The sequence below is a fragment of the Ahaetulla prasina genome, chromosome 1 (assembly GCF_028640845.1).
Source record: "Ahaetulla prasina isolate Xishuangbanna chromosome 1, ASM2864084v1, whole genome shotgun sequence".
NCBI lineage: Eukaryota > Metazoa > Chordata > Lepidosauria > Squamata > Colubridae > Ahaetulla > Ahaetulla prasina.
The window spans coordinates 287,472,431-287,483,093 of NC_080539.1; the positions used below are offsets into that span (position 1 = coordinate 287,472,431).

At 38.6% G+C, this 10,663-nt stretch overlaps 1 protein-coding gene across 1 annotated transcript in view; it reads left to right on the forward strand.

The window, feature by feature from the left end:
• The window catches only part of LOC131187516 (uncharacterized), a 121,258-nt gene extending 112,693 nt beyond the window's left edge, over positions 1-8,565 (forward strand). The window contains exons 7-8 of the mRNA XM_058161895.1: positions 5,606-6,709; positions 7,789-8,565. The gene's annotated coding sequence lies outside the window, so the exon portion shown is untranslated. The remainder of the gene's footprint in view (positions 1-5,605; positions 6,710-7,788) is intronic.
• The last annotated feature ends 2,098 nt before the right edge of the window (positions 8,566-10,663 follow it).

Sequence of the window (10,663 nt, forward strand, 5' to 3'; positions counted from 1 at the left end):
TATTTACAGATCCCTCACACCCAGGACATAAACTGTTTCAACTCATACCCTCAAAACGACGCTATAGAGCACTGCACACCAGAACAATTAGACGCAAGAACAGTTTTTTCCCGAAGGCCATCACTCTGCTAAACAAATAATTCCCTCAACACTGTCAAACTATTTACTAAATCTGCACTACTATTAATCTTCTCATTGTTCCCATTACCAATCTCTTTCCACTTATGACTGTATGACTATAACTTTGTTGCTGGCAATCCTTATGATTTATATTGATATATTGACCATCTTTTGTGTTGTAAATATTGTACCTTGATGAAGGTATCTTTTCTTTTATGTATACTGAGAGCATATGCACCAAGACAAATTCCTTGTTTGTCCAATCACACTTGGCCAATAAAAAATTCTATTCTATTCTATTCTATTCTATTCATCAAATTAAGTTGTAAAAATGACCATCTAAAGTGTTAAAACTGGAATTTCAGTTGGGGACCTGTGACACATGTTTGATGACTTCAAGCTATTCTCTACACACATGCCTTGGTAATAGTTGTGGATTTATAATCCATGCCATTACAGATTTACATAAGCAAAACTCAGCATATATAACCACATCAGTTGAATTTGGGTATGAAACTTGGGCCCTTTTAGATGTTGATAGCACAACCCCTGGCAATGCTTGCTACTATAAACAACAGTGAGGAGTGTTGGGAATTGTAGTTGAGCAATATCTTGAGGCTATATTTCAGCAACATCCTCAACTCTGAGCTACAGGAAGAAATTTTGGCAATAAATCTACTCATAGGACTAATGTGTAGTAATTCAGATATACTACTTTAGTAGTATTTTGTAAGGATGCCTAAATATCAACTTGTTAGTCCAGTTTGGTGATTAAACTATTAAGAAAATATAACTTTGTTCTTTTATTTTCTTTAAATATGTTTATTTATATAAATATGATCAAACTTTATGTGGGAAAAATAAGATTGACTCTAATGAATGAAGTCTACCCATTTTTTTTAAAGAAGCAAATATTTTATACTGCTCTCTTAAATTTTTAATTGATATTCATAGGACTCTAAATTAATAAAAAGCATCAGGGACTTTGGGAAGCAGTTCTGTTAATATTGTCATATTCCCTGATCCCAGAATTTGATATTCTCAGGAACTGTGACAGTTTTCAGATGAAGGAGTTCAAGGAAAGCTTGGGGGGATGGGGGTGGCAAGGGAGTGTTGGACTAGAATAACAAATAATAATTCTGGCTCATCCCGGAAGATGTTATTGTTGGTGACATACCGATGATTGGCTCACATGCTACCTTTCCAAAGACATTCACTGTTACACATCATTTGTAAAGATGATTTTGAGAGCTTTTGAGGTGCAAATACACGCAAATCCCCAGCAGAGTCCATGAGTTGTTTGGGGAACAGCTGCATTTTTGCTGCCTCCAACTGGGTTGTTATGACTGTATCTCTCAGATCTGTTTCAAGCTTGTGTTTCTAATCAGACACTTGCTATCCTATTGCATTTCATATGTGAACATGTGGAAGAAATGGTTGTGTACAGCATCAAACCTGCAGCCCCCCAAAATTGGCTGATGATTTCTTTATACCATATCATAGCCTATAATCCAACTTCTTGGCCCATTTGTTGAATTGCCTGTGTCTGAGCGAACCTCTACAGTGGACTTACTCCACTGATGGTAATGAGATTCTTCTGTCGAGAATGGCCTGCTGAATTTTGTCATCTTTTCAATCTGCATCAATCCATTGCTCTCCTTTTCTTTAATACATAACTTCCTTTTTGACACATAGCTTCCATACATAACTTCCATGATTCATGGCACCTCCTGAGCTGAAATGTGACTGAGTACTTTGTGGCTCAGTCTGTTGTGTTATGCTATCTCCAGATAAAGGTAAAGGTTACCCTCGCACATACCTGCTAATCATTCCCCACTCTAGGGGCAGTGCTCATCTCCGTTTCAAAGCTAAAGAGCCAGTGCTGTCCAAAGATGTCTCCGTGGTCATGTGGCCGGCATGACTAAACACTGAAGGCGCATGGAGTGCTGTTACCTTCCCACCGAAGTGGTCCCTATTTTTCTACTTGCATTTTTATGTGCTTTCGAACTGCTAGGTTGGCAGAAGCTGGGACAAGTAAAGGGAACTCACTCTTTTATGCAGCGCTAGGGATTCGAACTGCCGACCTTTCTGATCGACAACCCCGGCGTCATAGCCACTGAGCCGCTGCATCCCCCTGCATTGAATAAACTGCGATGAAATAAACTATCTTATTATACTTAATAACTATATTACTAAGTGTGTCTTTTGATGAACAAACAAACCATTGAGAGGAGTGGTTTATGGATTTGTTTTCGGTGCAAGGCTCTGTGAAGAAACGTAATTCAGAGTTTGTACAGACTACTTTCTTTATTGCATAGATTGTATACTTATGTATCAGACTTAGAATTAAACTGTTGCAGATTTATGGGATGATGGTTGCGCAGACTTGAGTTTCAACATCTCTGCTTAGAAGATTTTATGTTGCCTTGAGATTCTTAGCATTATGTGCATTTTGAGAGCACAATAATGTAGCTTCCTAGCAGGATCTTCTTATTCTTTGTTCATAATTGTATATACATACTTTCAACATTCTTTGGCTGTCTCAAGAGTCCCTTCAGCCCTGGAAGCTTTCTTTTTTCTATACTGGGAAACTCAAAAGTTTCCCTGCTCCAAAAAGCATACTTCAGGTTTTCTTCAGTTCTTATCATTTTGCCCATTGTAGCTGAGAATTTTCAAACATAATCTACACTTCTGAGAAAGGACAAGGCAGGCTTAGTAGGCACTTTGCCTGAGGGAAGCTGGAGGCAACTCTGCTGAGGCTAGTTGACTTCAAATTGTGCAAGTGCTTGTGCACATATATCTATCTCCCCATTCTCCACTTACCTTAATATTCAGAGGTTGGCATGTTGTCCCATTTCTCCTCTTCTGCTTTTTCTCCTTTGTTCTCATGTTGTTTTTGGCCAGATACAATGTATTTCTACTTTATCACAAAGGACATACAGTACCAATAGTAGTAACTATAATGAAACTGATACACACACCAGATCTTTTATTTGTATGTATTGCTCATACAAAAAGCCCTCCACGATTGAAGTTGATTACAGGAGAGTTTTAACCTTTAAACCTAGCTAGAGCTTCTATTTTGTGTTTCATTTCGTTTGAAGAAATCACACTGCCTTTGATGATTGTGGAATTTTGATGCACGACTAGGTTCTCATCTTATATTTTTATTTGAACAGTGTTAAAAGTGCAATCCTTGGCTTATACAAAATATCCTCTCACCTGGGGCGGGTTTCAAAACCCATCGCTACTAGTTCGCTCGTGGGCGCTCGCGCGTTCGCAGAAGCGCAGAAGCATCTGGGTGGGTGGGCAGAGCCTCCCACCGCTGCCGCTACCAGTTTCCCCGATCTGGGGCAAACCGGTAGCAACCCACCACTGCTCTCTACTGAAGTAAACCTTTTCATATTATGGTTTGTTCTGCATTGCATCACATGTAAAGGTTTTGTTGTTGTTGTTACTAGTCCATCTGGCAATTATGTAAAGTGGACATATAGGCTTTGAGCAGTTTTGCATCATTTCCTCCTTTTCTAGATAACTTCTTTTTCTTTTAAAGCTGCATGCATAGAACCAAGGAATGTGTTATGGGATTGGATTTACTATGGCGTTAGAAGCCATCATGGCACTTGGAAAGGCTATAAAAGAACAATAATTCACCTCTGAATTTTTAGATTTGTTATTTCCTGCTTTTGTTTTATTCCTGCTGTGAATAATTTCCAGCTGCCTGATTGCCTAGTGGTTTCAAATATCTCATTTGTTGTTTTTATTGTTATATTTAAGAGCAGATTCGCCTCCTCCCCCCCCATAGTAATTCTACAACTATATGTTCTAGAATGATATCTGACATCAGCTTATTCTCAAGACACTTTTTCCCCTTTTTTCCTGTGTTAGTTGATGGATAAGCCATAAAATAGACTCTGGAAGATGAATACGCTGGGGAGACTTTCGCCATGTGTTACAAAATGCTGCTGATTTCCCTGAGAATTTCATTCATTAGCTTGTGTTCATCTGTTGCTCTGCAGAACTGATGGTGACAGAATGAAAGTGGTACTTTTGCCAATCTGCCATCTCTTTTTAATGTGTTGATTATGCTGAGCCTTTTCCATTTATATGTATGGACACGGAGAAAAGCATAAACACCATATGAGCTTATTGGTCTGGAAAGGATTATGAGTCATATTCTAGGTGGGAAGAAAAGGTGGGGAAAAGCTGTGATTTCCCTTTGAAAAAAGAATACCATTTGATTGTATTGTCATAATGTATTTCAATGATTATTAATTTATCATAAGTGTAATTCACTACTACTGAACTAGGATACTAGTAATTAGAGATCTCTGGGCTGATGACAATAAAGGTCGAAAGGAAAACAGTAAAACAAACTGTGAAAAAAGTTGAGTACTCAGTTCCTCTAAAGCTTTTAAATTGAACCTTCATCCTGTGTTATTAACGTATGATATGCATGAGCTGTTTTACTTACCTTATGAAAACTTTGTATCTTTGGGGAATTACACCTTTCTGAACAAGAAGCAAATCAGAAAAATGCGAGCTTCCAGAGTAGTAGATCATTTGATATTAACCATCCCCAGAGTCTGAATAATTTGCTTGATGGGTTTACACAAAGAAAGATTCCCTAGGAGCATAACTTGCCAGTTGTCAATAGAAAACAAATGCTTTCTTATTTTGAATAATTTTCTCTGCTGCTTTTCTTCTACATTTTGGACACTGTTCTGCTTATTTTAGGAAATAAGGTGAATTTGCTGAAAGCCACATTTATGCATCAATTGTGAGCAAGATTTTGTGCAGGTCTTCATGGTATAGCCAGTACCTTATGATAATTCTTACTGATTCTTCAGTTCTATTTTAATTATGCCTCTCCTCCAATTCTTTCACATTGTTGTTGTTATCTCCATGATTCACTTTATTGTTGATGAATATAAAGGGAGTGCTTGGGCTTGAGTCACAATTAACTTGAAAGAATTATTTTTGAATGTATACAGGCTTTGCCTTCCTCATCTCTTCCACACACACACACCCCAAAAAAAATCTTTTAAAAATGGAAGTCTTTACAGCAGAGGTGTCCAAACCTGGCAACTTTAAGACTTGTGGACTTCAATTCCCAGAATTCCTCAGCCAGCTTTGCTGGGAGTTGAAGTCCACAAGTCTTAAAGTTGCCAAGTTTGGACATCCCTGCTTTACAGGAAACCTGTACTTTCTAGACTGCTGAATTCTGCCTACCAGCAGTCTTACCATCACCTAACATTGCTTAGGTGTCTGAAAGTTGAAGTTTAGCAGCTCTAGGTCGCACATTATCCATCCTGCCTTCAAAGAAAATATCCGATTCTAGGAATCTGTAAATGAAATTTAGAAGATGATGGGGGGAAGTGATTTTATTTTCATTTGTTGTTCTTTCTATTTTACTGTGCCAATATTGTAAACTGAAAACGTACCTTAAATTTTTGGAAAGACTTTATTTTATTTTCTTCTCTAGGCCCTCTCTGGAAGATTTTCACTGGGGAATTGTTCTGTGTTGTGACTCGTAGGAGTTTGACAAGATCCAATCCATCAAGGAAAATGTATCACATAAAAAAGCTCTCCCATCCAACTACCTTTCTTTCCTAGTAAACTGAAATTCCAAATATTTAAGGTTGTATGTTTTGTGGGTTTTTTAAAAATTTGTTGGCATTCCCCAGTGAGTCTATGAAATGCCTATTCAGTAGTTTTTGCTTTGCTGTGTATGGTCTAATTTTTAAAAACTCCAGTCGCTTTTGCAGTAGCAAAACTTATCATCATGCTGTTGAAAGTATTTGTATACCCTTTCACCCTGCTTAGACTTGCTGATACTGCCTGCATCTCAGTAACCCCAATAGTTCTTTGTTCACTGCAATAAAGTTGATTCATGTCCTGAGAAAAAAGCAGCCAAGCCTGGCAGATCAGTAATTTTTTGAAACCTCTTGGGATTTTCATCCCTGCATGCGGTTGTTGGAGTGAACAGGAACAATGAAGTCTTGCTTTGGGGAGAATTCCAGAGGAGGCCATGGATACAGCTCAAGCCCTGGAAGGCCTTCTGGAGACTTCACAAAGGACACTTTGTTCCCTTTTGGGACAGATGCCACCAAATAGTAGACTTCATTTCTTAATTATTTTTTCAGGGTTGTGCTGTTTCCAGCTTGCTTCTAAGCACTTTTGTGTAAATATGCTTGGAATGGCACAAAGGGTGGTGCCTGTTTGGATGGTTTGCTTTTTATGCAGGACATGGCTTCTCTTCTCTCATTTCCTTAATCTGTTTCTAGGATACTCTTGGCTTTTCTTCATTTACAAAGCTTGCTTTCTTAATTTCTTTGATCCTTCTCCCTCCCAGCATCCACGATCTGCTTTGATTTTTTTTCCCTCTAAGCTTCTTTCTACCTGTGGCCAAGACTGACAATTCAACATGAGCATTAAAATGGAAGCTCCTTTTTTTTTGCCAAACTAGGTACTAAGATGTTGAACATCTGCGGTGGAAAGAATGCCGGGAGACATTTAATGAAGGGACTAGTGATGCTGAGACAGAACACATTGGAAATGGAGTCCAGCTGAGGATCCTCACCTCAAGGTAATAAGAGAGAAGTAAAGGAAAGGGAAATCCACTTGGTGCAGACTTCCCGCGGCCTGATTTAATCCAATAATCTAACATCTCTACTTCCATTGTGTAATGAATGCTTACATATTTATAAAAACAAATGTATGCTGTAAATTTTTAAAATACATACATTGTATAAAAGCCCACGTATTAATAGTTCTTAATCATTGATAAATAAAACAATACTGTTTATAGCAAGAGTGCTTCAAAGTGAGAGGGAATTATTTTGGAACACACACACAGAGCTAAATCTTGTGAATAGAGCATGGGTGTAAAACCTGATCGTGTCAGGTGATACATTGTGATGTATTGCAACATTTTTTTTTTGCTTTTGCGGAACCAGGGTGGGTATGGCCTGCAAGTGGCACATCTGGCCCGTAGGTCATCAGTTTGACAGGCCTGTGAAGAACCTGCCAATTTGAATGGAAGCTCACCTTTAATGAAGGAGACTGCACTGCCACTGGTGAAATTAATAGTTTGGTATAGCAATAGCAATAGCAATAGCACTTAGACTTATATACCGCTTCACGGTGCTTTATAGCCCTCTCTAAGCGGTTTACAGAGCATATTGCCCCCAACAATCTGGGTTCTCATTTTATCCACCTTGGAAGGATCGAAGGCTGAATCAACCTTGAGCCTGGTGAAATTCGATCTGCCAAACTGCTGGCAGCTGGCAATCAGCAGAAGTAGCCTGTAGTACTGCACTCTAGCCACTGTGCCACCGTGCTCAGTGGTGTTTAAACTCACCTATTGAAACAAGAAGGCTTGCTGTTTTGACTGGTTTAGTAATTGTAGCCCAGTTTAGGAGAAGCAGGCTTGCTTTCTGTCTGAATTTCTGTTTGAATTTCTGATGTTCCAGTTACTTCTAAACACTTTACAAAGGTCTGGTTTTAAATGTCATTTAGAAATTCCATTTCATGTAGAATACAGCAGAAAGTTGCTTACGGTAGCTGGGAAATACAGTGTGTTACATCCACTCTATAAAAATGTAAGTGGCTGCCCATTTACTTCTGGGCTCAGTTTAATCTCCTGTTTTAATTTTTTAAAAATAGAATGTGTTAGCATCCTTGGAGGACAACTTGAACTCATACAAGACAGACAAAGACTTCAACGGATAATTAGAATTGCAGAAAAAACAATTGCTACCAACCTGCCTTCCACTGAGGATCTGTATACTGCACGAGTCAAAAAGAGGGCTGTGAAAATATTTATAGACCCCTCACATCCTGGGCATAAATTGTTTCAACTTCTACCCTCAAAAAGACACTATAGGGCACTGCACACCAGAACAGCTAGACACAAGGACAGTTTTTTCCCAAATTCCATCACTCTGCTTAACCACTAATTCCCACAAAACTGTGAAATAACTTACTAAGACTGTATTACTATTATTCTTCTCTTCCTTATTAGTATCTATATCTTCCCACTTATTACTATAACCATGTCGCTTGTATCTTTCAATTTATATTGTTTTTATTTGTTTCCTAGTATGATTTGGTAGCTTATTAGTAACCTTGACTATCATTAAATGTTGTAGCTTTTTATTCTTGATGAATGTATTTTATTCTCCTTATGTACACTGAGAGCATATACACCAAAGACAAATTCCTTGTGTGTCCAATCACACTTGGCCAATAAAGAATTCTATATTCTATTAACTATCCTGGCAGTTAGCAGTGTTTGAACCTTGCTCTTGGATTTACAAGTAAGAAGTGCTGGGTTCGAGGATTGTATAATACATATGAATTAATGTCCTGGGAATAGACCAGGGGTGAAATGCTCCTGGTTTGGACGGGATCACCTAATCTGGTAGCGATGATAGCAGGTGGTTCGGATAATCAGTAGCAAAAATCCCTGCCCCCCCCCACCATGCCCAGCTGAGCCGCGCGATCATCAGAGGTTGTAAAAAAATGCTTTTAGAAGGCTCCTCTGACGATCCCAGCTGAGTTGCTTGATCGTCAGAGGCTTTTTTTCTTTTAAAGGCAAAAAAAAATACTTTTAAAAGAAAAGAAAAGCCTCTGACGATTAGGCAACTCAGATGGGATCATCTGAGGAGCCTTTTAAAAGCATTTTTTTACAACCTCTTCGGCTGAAGAGGTTGTAGAAAAAATGCTTTTAAAAGTAAAAAAAAGTTGGCCACGCCCACACATTACCCCCTCCATTACAGCCACATTACCACCACCACCAAGCCACGCCCACAAAACCAGTAGTAACAAATTTTACATTTCACCACTGGAATAGAGTGGTGTTTAAAGAATAGTGATTTTATATTGTATTATATTCTAGTTATTATTTTATACTATGTAATGGGGGCTATAGTCCTGATGGCCTGTGCTGGAGCATCATGCCAAGCTAAAATGTTCTCAGGTGGGCATCTTGATGCAAAACAATTATAAAGGCTACTTCAGTTATGAAATAAGTGAACTGGAATTTATTAGGCGGTTTAATATTTCCCATGTATTAAACAGAAACCATCCTCTCTCTTTGGGCTTAATCGATTAAAAGTTTTTGTCTTCAAGTAAATTGGAGTGCAGTCTTCCAGTTGGGAGCGGCTGGCCTTTATTCGCCTTTGTTTCAGCCCAGGCAGGCAGATAGTGATGGAAGAAAAAAAATGCTTTCCTGCTAGTAATTGCCTTGAGAGAGGAAAAGACCAGAGAGCCATCTGCAGAAGTACAGGCACCTGGGTTTAAGGGAGGGAGACAAGAATCTCTTTTCTTGGCATACAGCTGTAATCCACGAGAGCCAGTTCCTTAGCATTTGGGGAGAGCACAGATGGAAAAATCAACTTCATGGAACATCTTCTACAAGGCTGATCTTCTCCGACAGAGAGGGGGGGGAGGAGAGAGAGAGAAAGAGAGAGAGAGTGGGAGGGAGGGAGAGAAACAGGGAGAGAGAGAAACAGGGAGAGAGAGTCTGTTTTCTCTGGCAGTCAAAGCCAAAACTACCATAGAGTCACAGAATCTACAACCAGGGTTGGAGGGAGTGGTCAATTGGAGTCTCTTCCTCTTCCATATAACAGAACGTTTGCATAAGAGGTTTAATTGAATTTATGATGGAAATTGCCACTACTACACACATACACAACTGTTTTACGAATAGCTAAGTCCTACAGATAGCTGGGTCTGCACATCCAACATTTCATTTCCATTTTTTGATTCTGGTTTTTTTTTTGTGGGGGGAGGGGATTTAAGTCAGTGTAAATTCTTGGCAATTGCCTAGACTAGTTCTGGCAATTTTCTTGGCAAGATTGTTTGGGAAACAGTTTGCTATTGCTTTCTTCCTATGTCTGAGAAAGAATGTCTGGACCAAGGACACCAACTGGCTTTGTGCCTAAGGCAGAACTAGAACTCACAATCTCCCAGTTTCTAGCCTTTCTTAACCACTAAACTAAACTGGCTCTATTTCTGTCCAACTTCTGCATTTATTATTTTCCTTCTCTACAACTATGGAAGTACACATCATGCATTTGATAAATTAGATTATTTTCCACAAAGTTTATGACATAATAAACATGTTAATTTTCCTATAGATCATTTTGTTCATTTTACTGCATCAAACTAGTGTGATTTCTCATTCAAAAGCAAAAAAAAAAAAAGTTGAAAGAACCAATATACACCTGAGTCTAAATCAAAGCCATGGCAGGAAAGACACATTCAGAGCGAACAGGATTATTTTTAGGAAGTAGGTGCAAATTCTCAGATGGGGAAACCGATGAAGTTATTCTACTGAAATGTTGCACAGAGGACGTTACTGTTCTGTGACTAGATTGAATAACTCAAAAACATCAAAAACAATCTTGTTCTTGCAGGTCACAGTAGGCCAACTAAAAGTTTAACAAGCTCTTTTGACAATCTATAAATGTATTCCTTATATTTTCTGTTTTTTGCCCTAAGTCGTTGCTAGGCCTATGATGGCAACCACTTAATT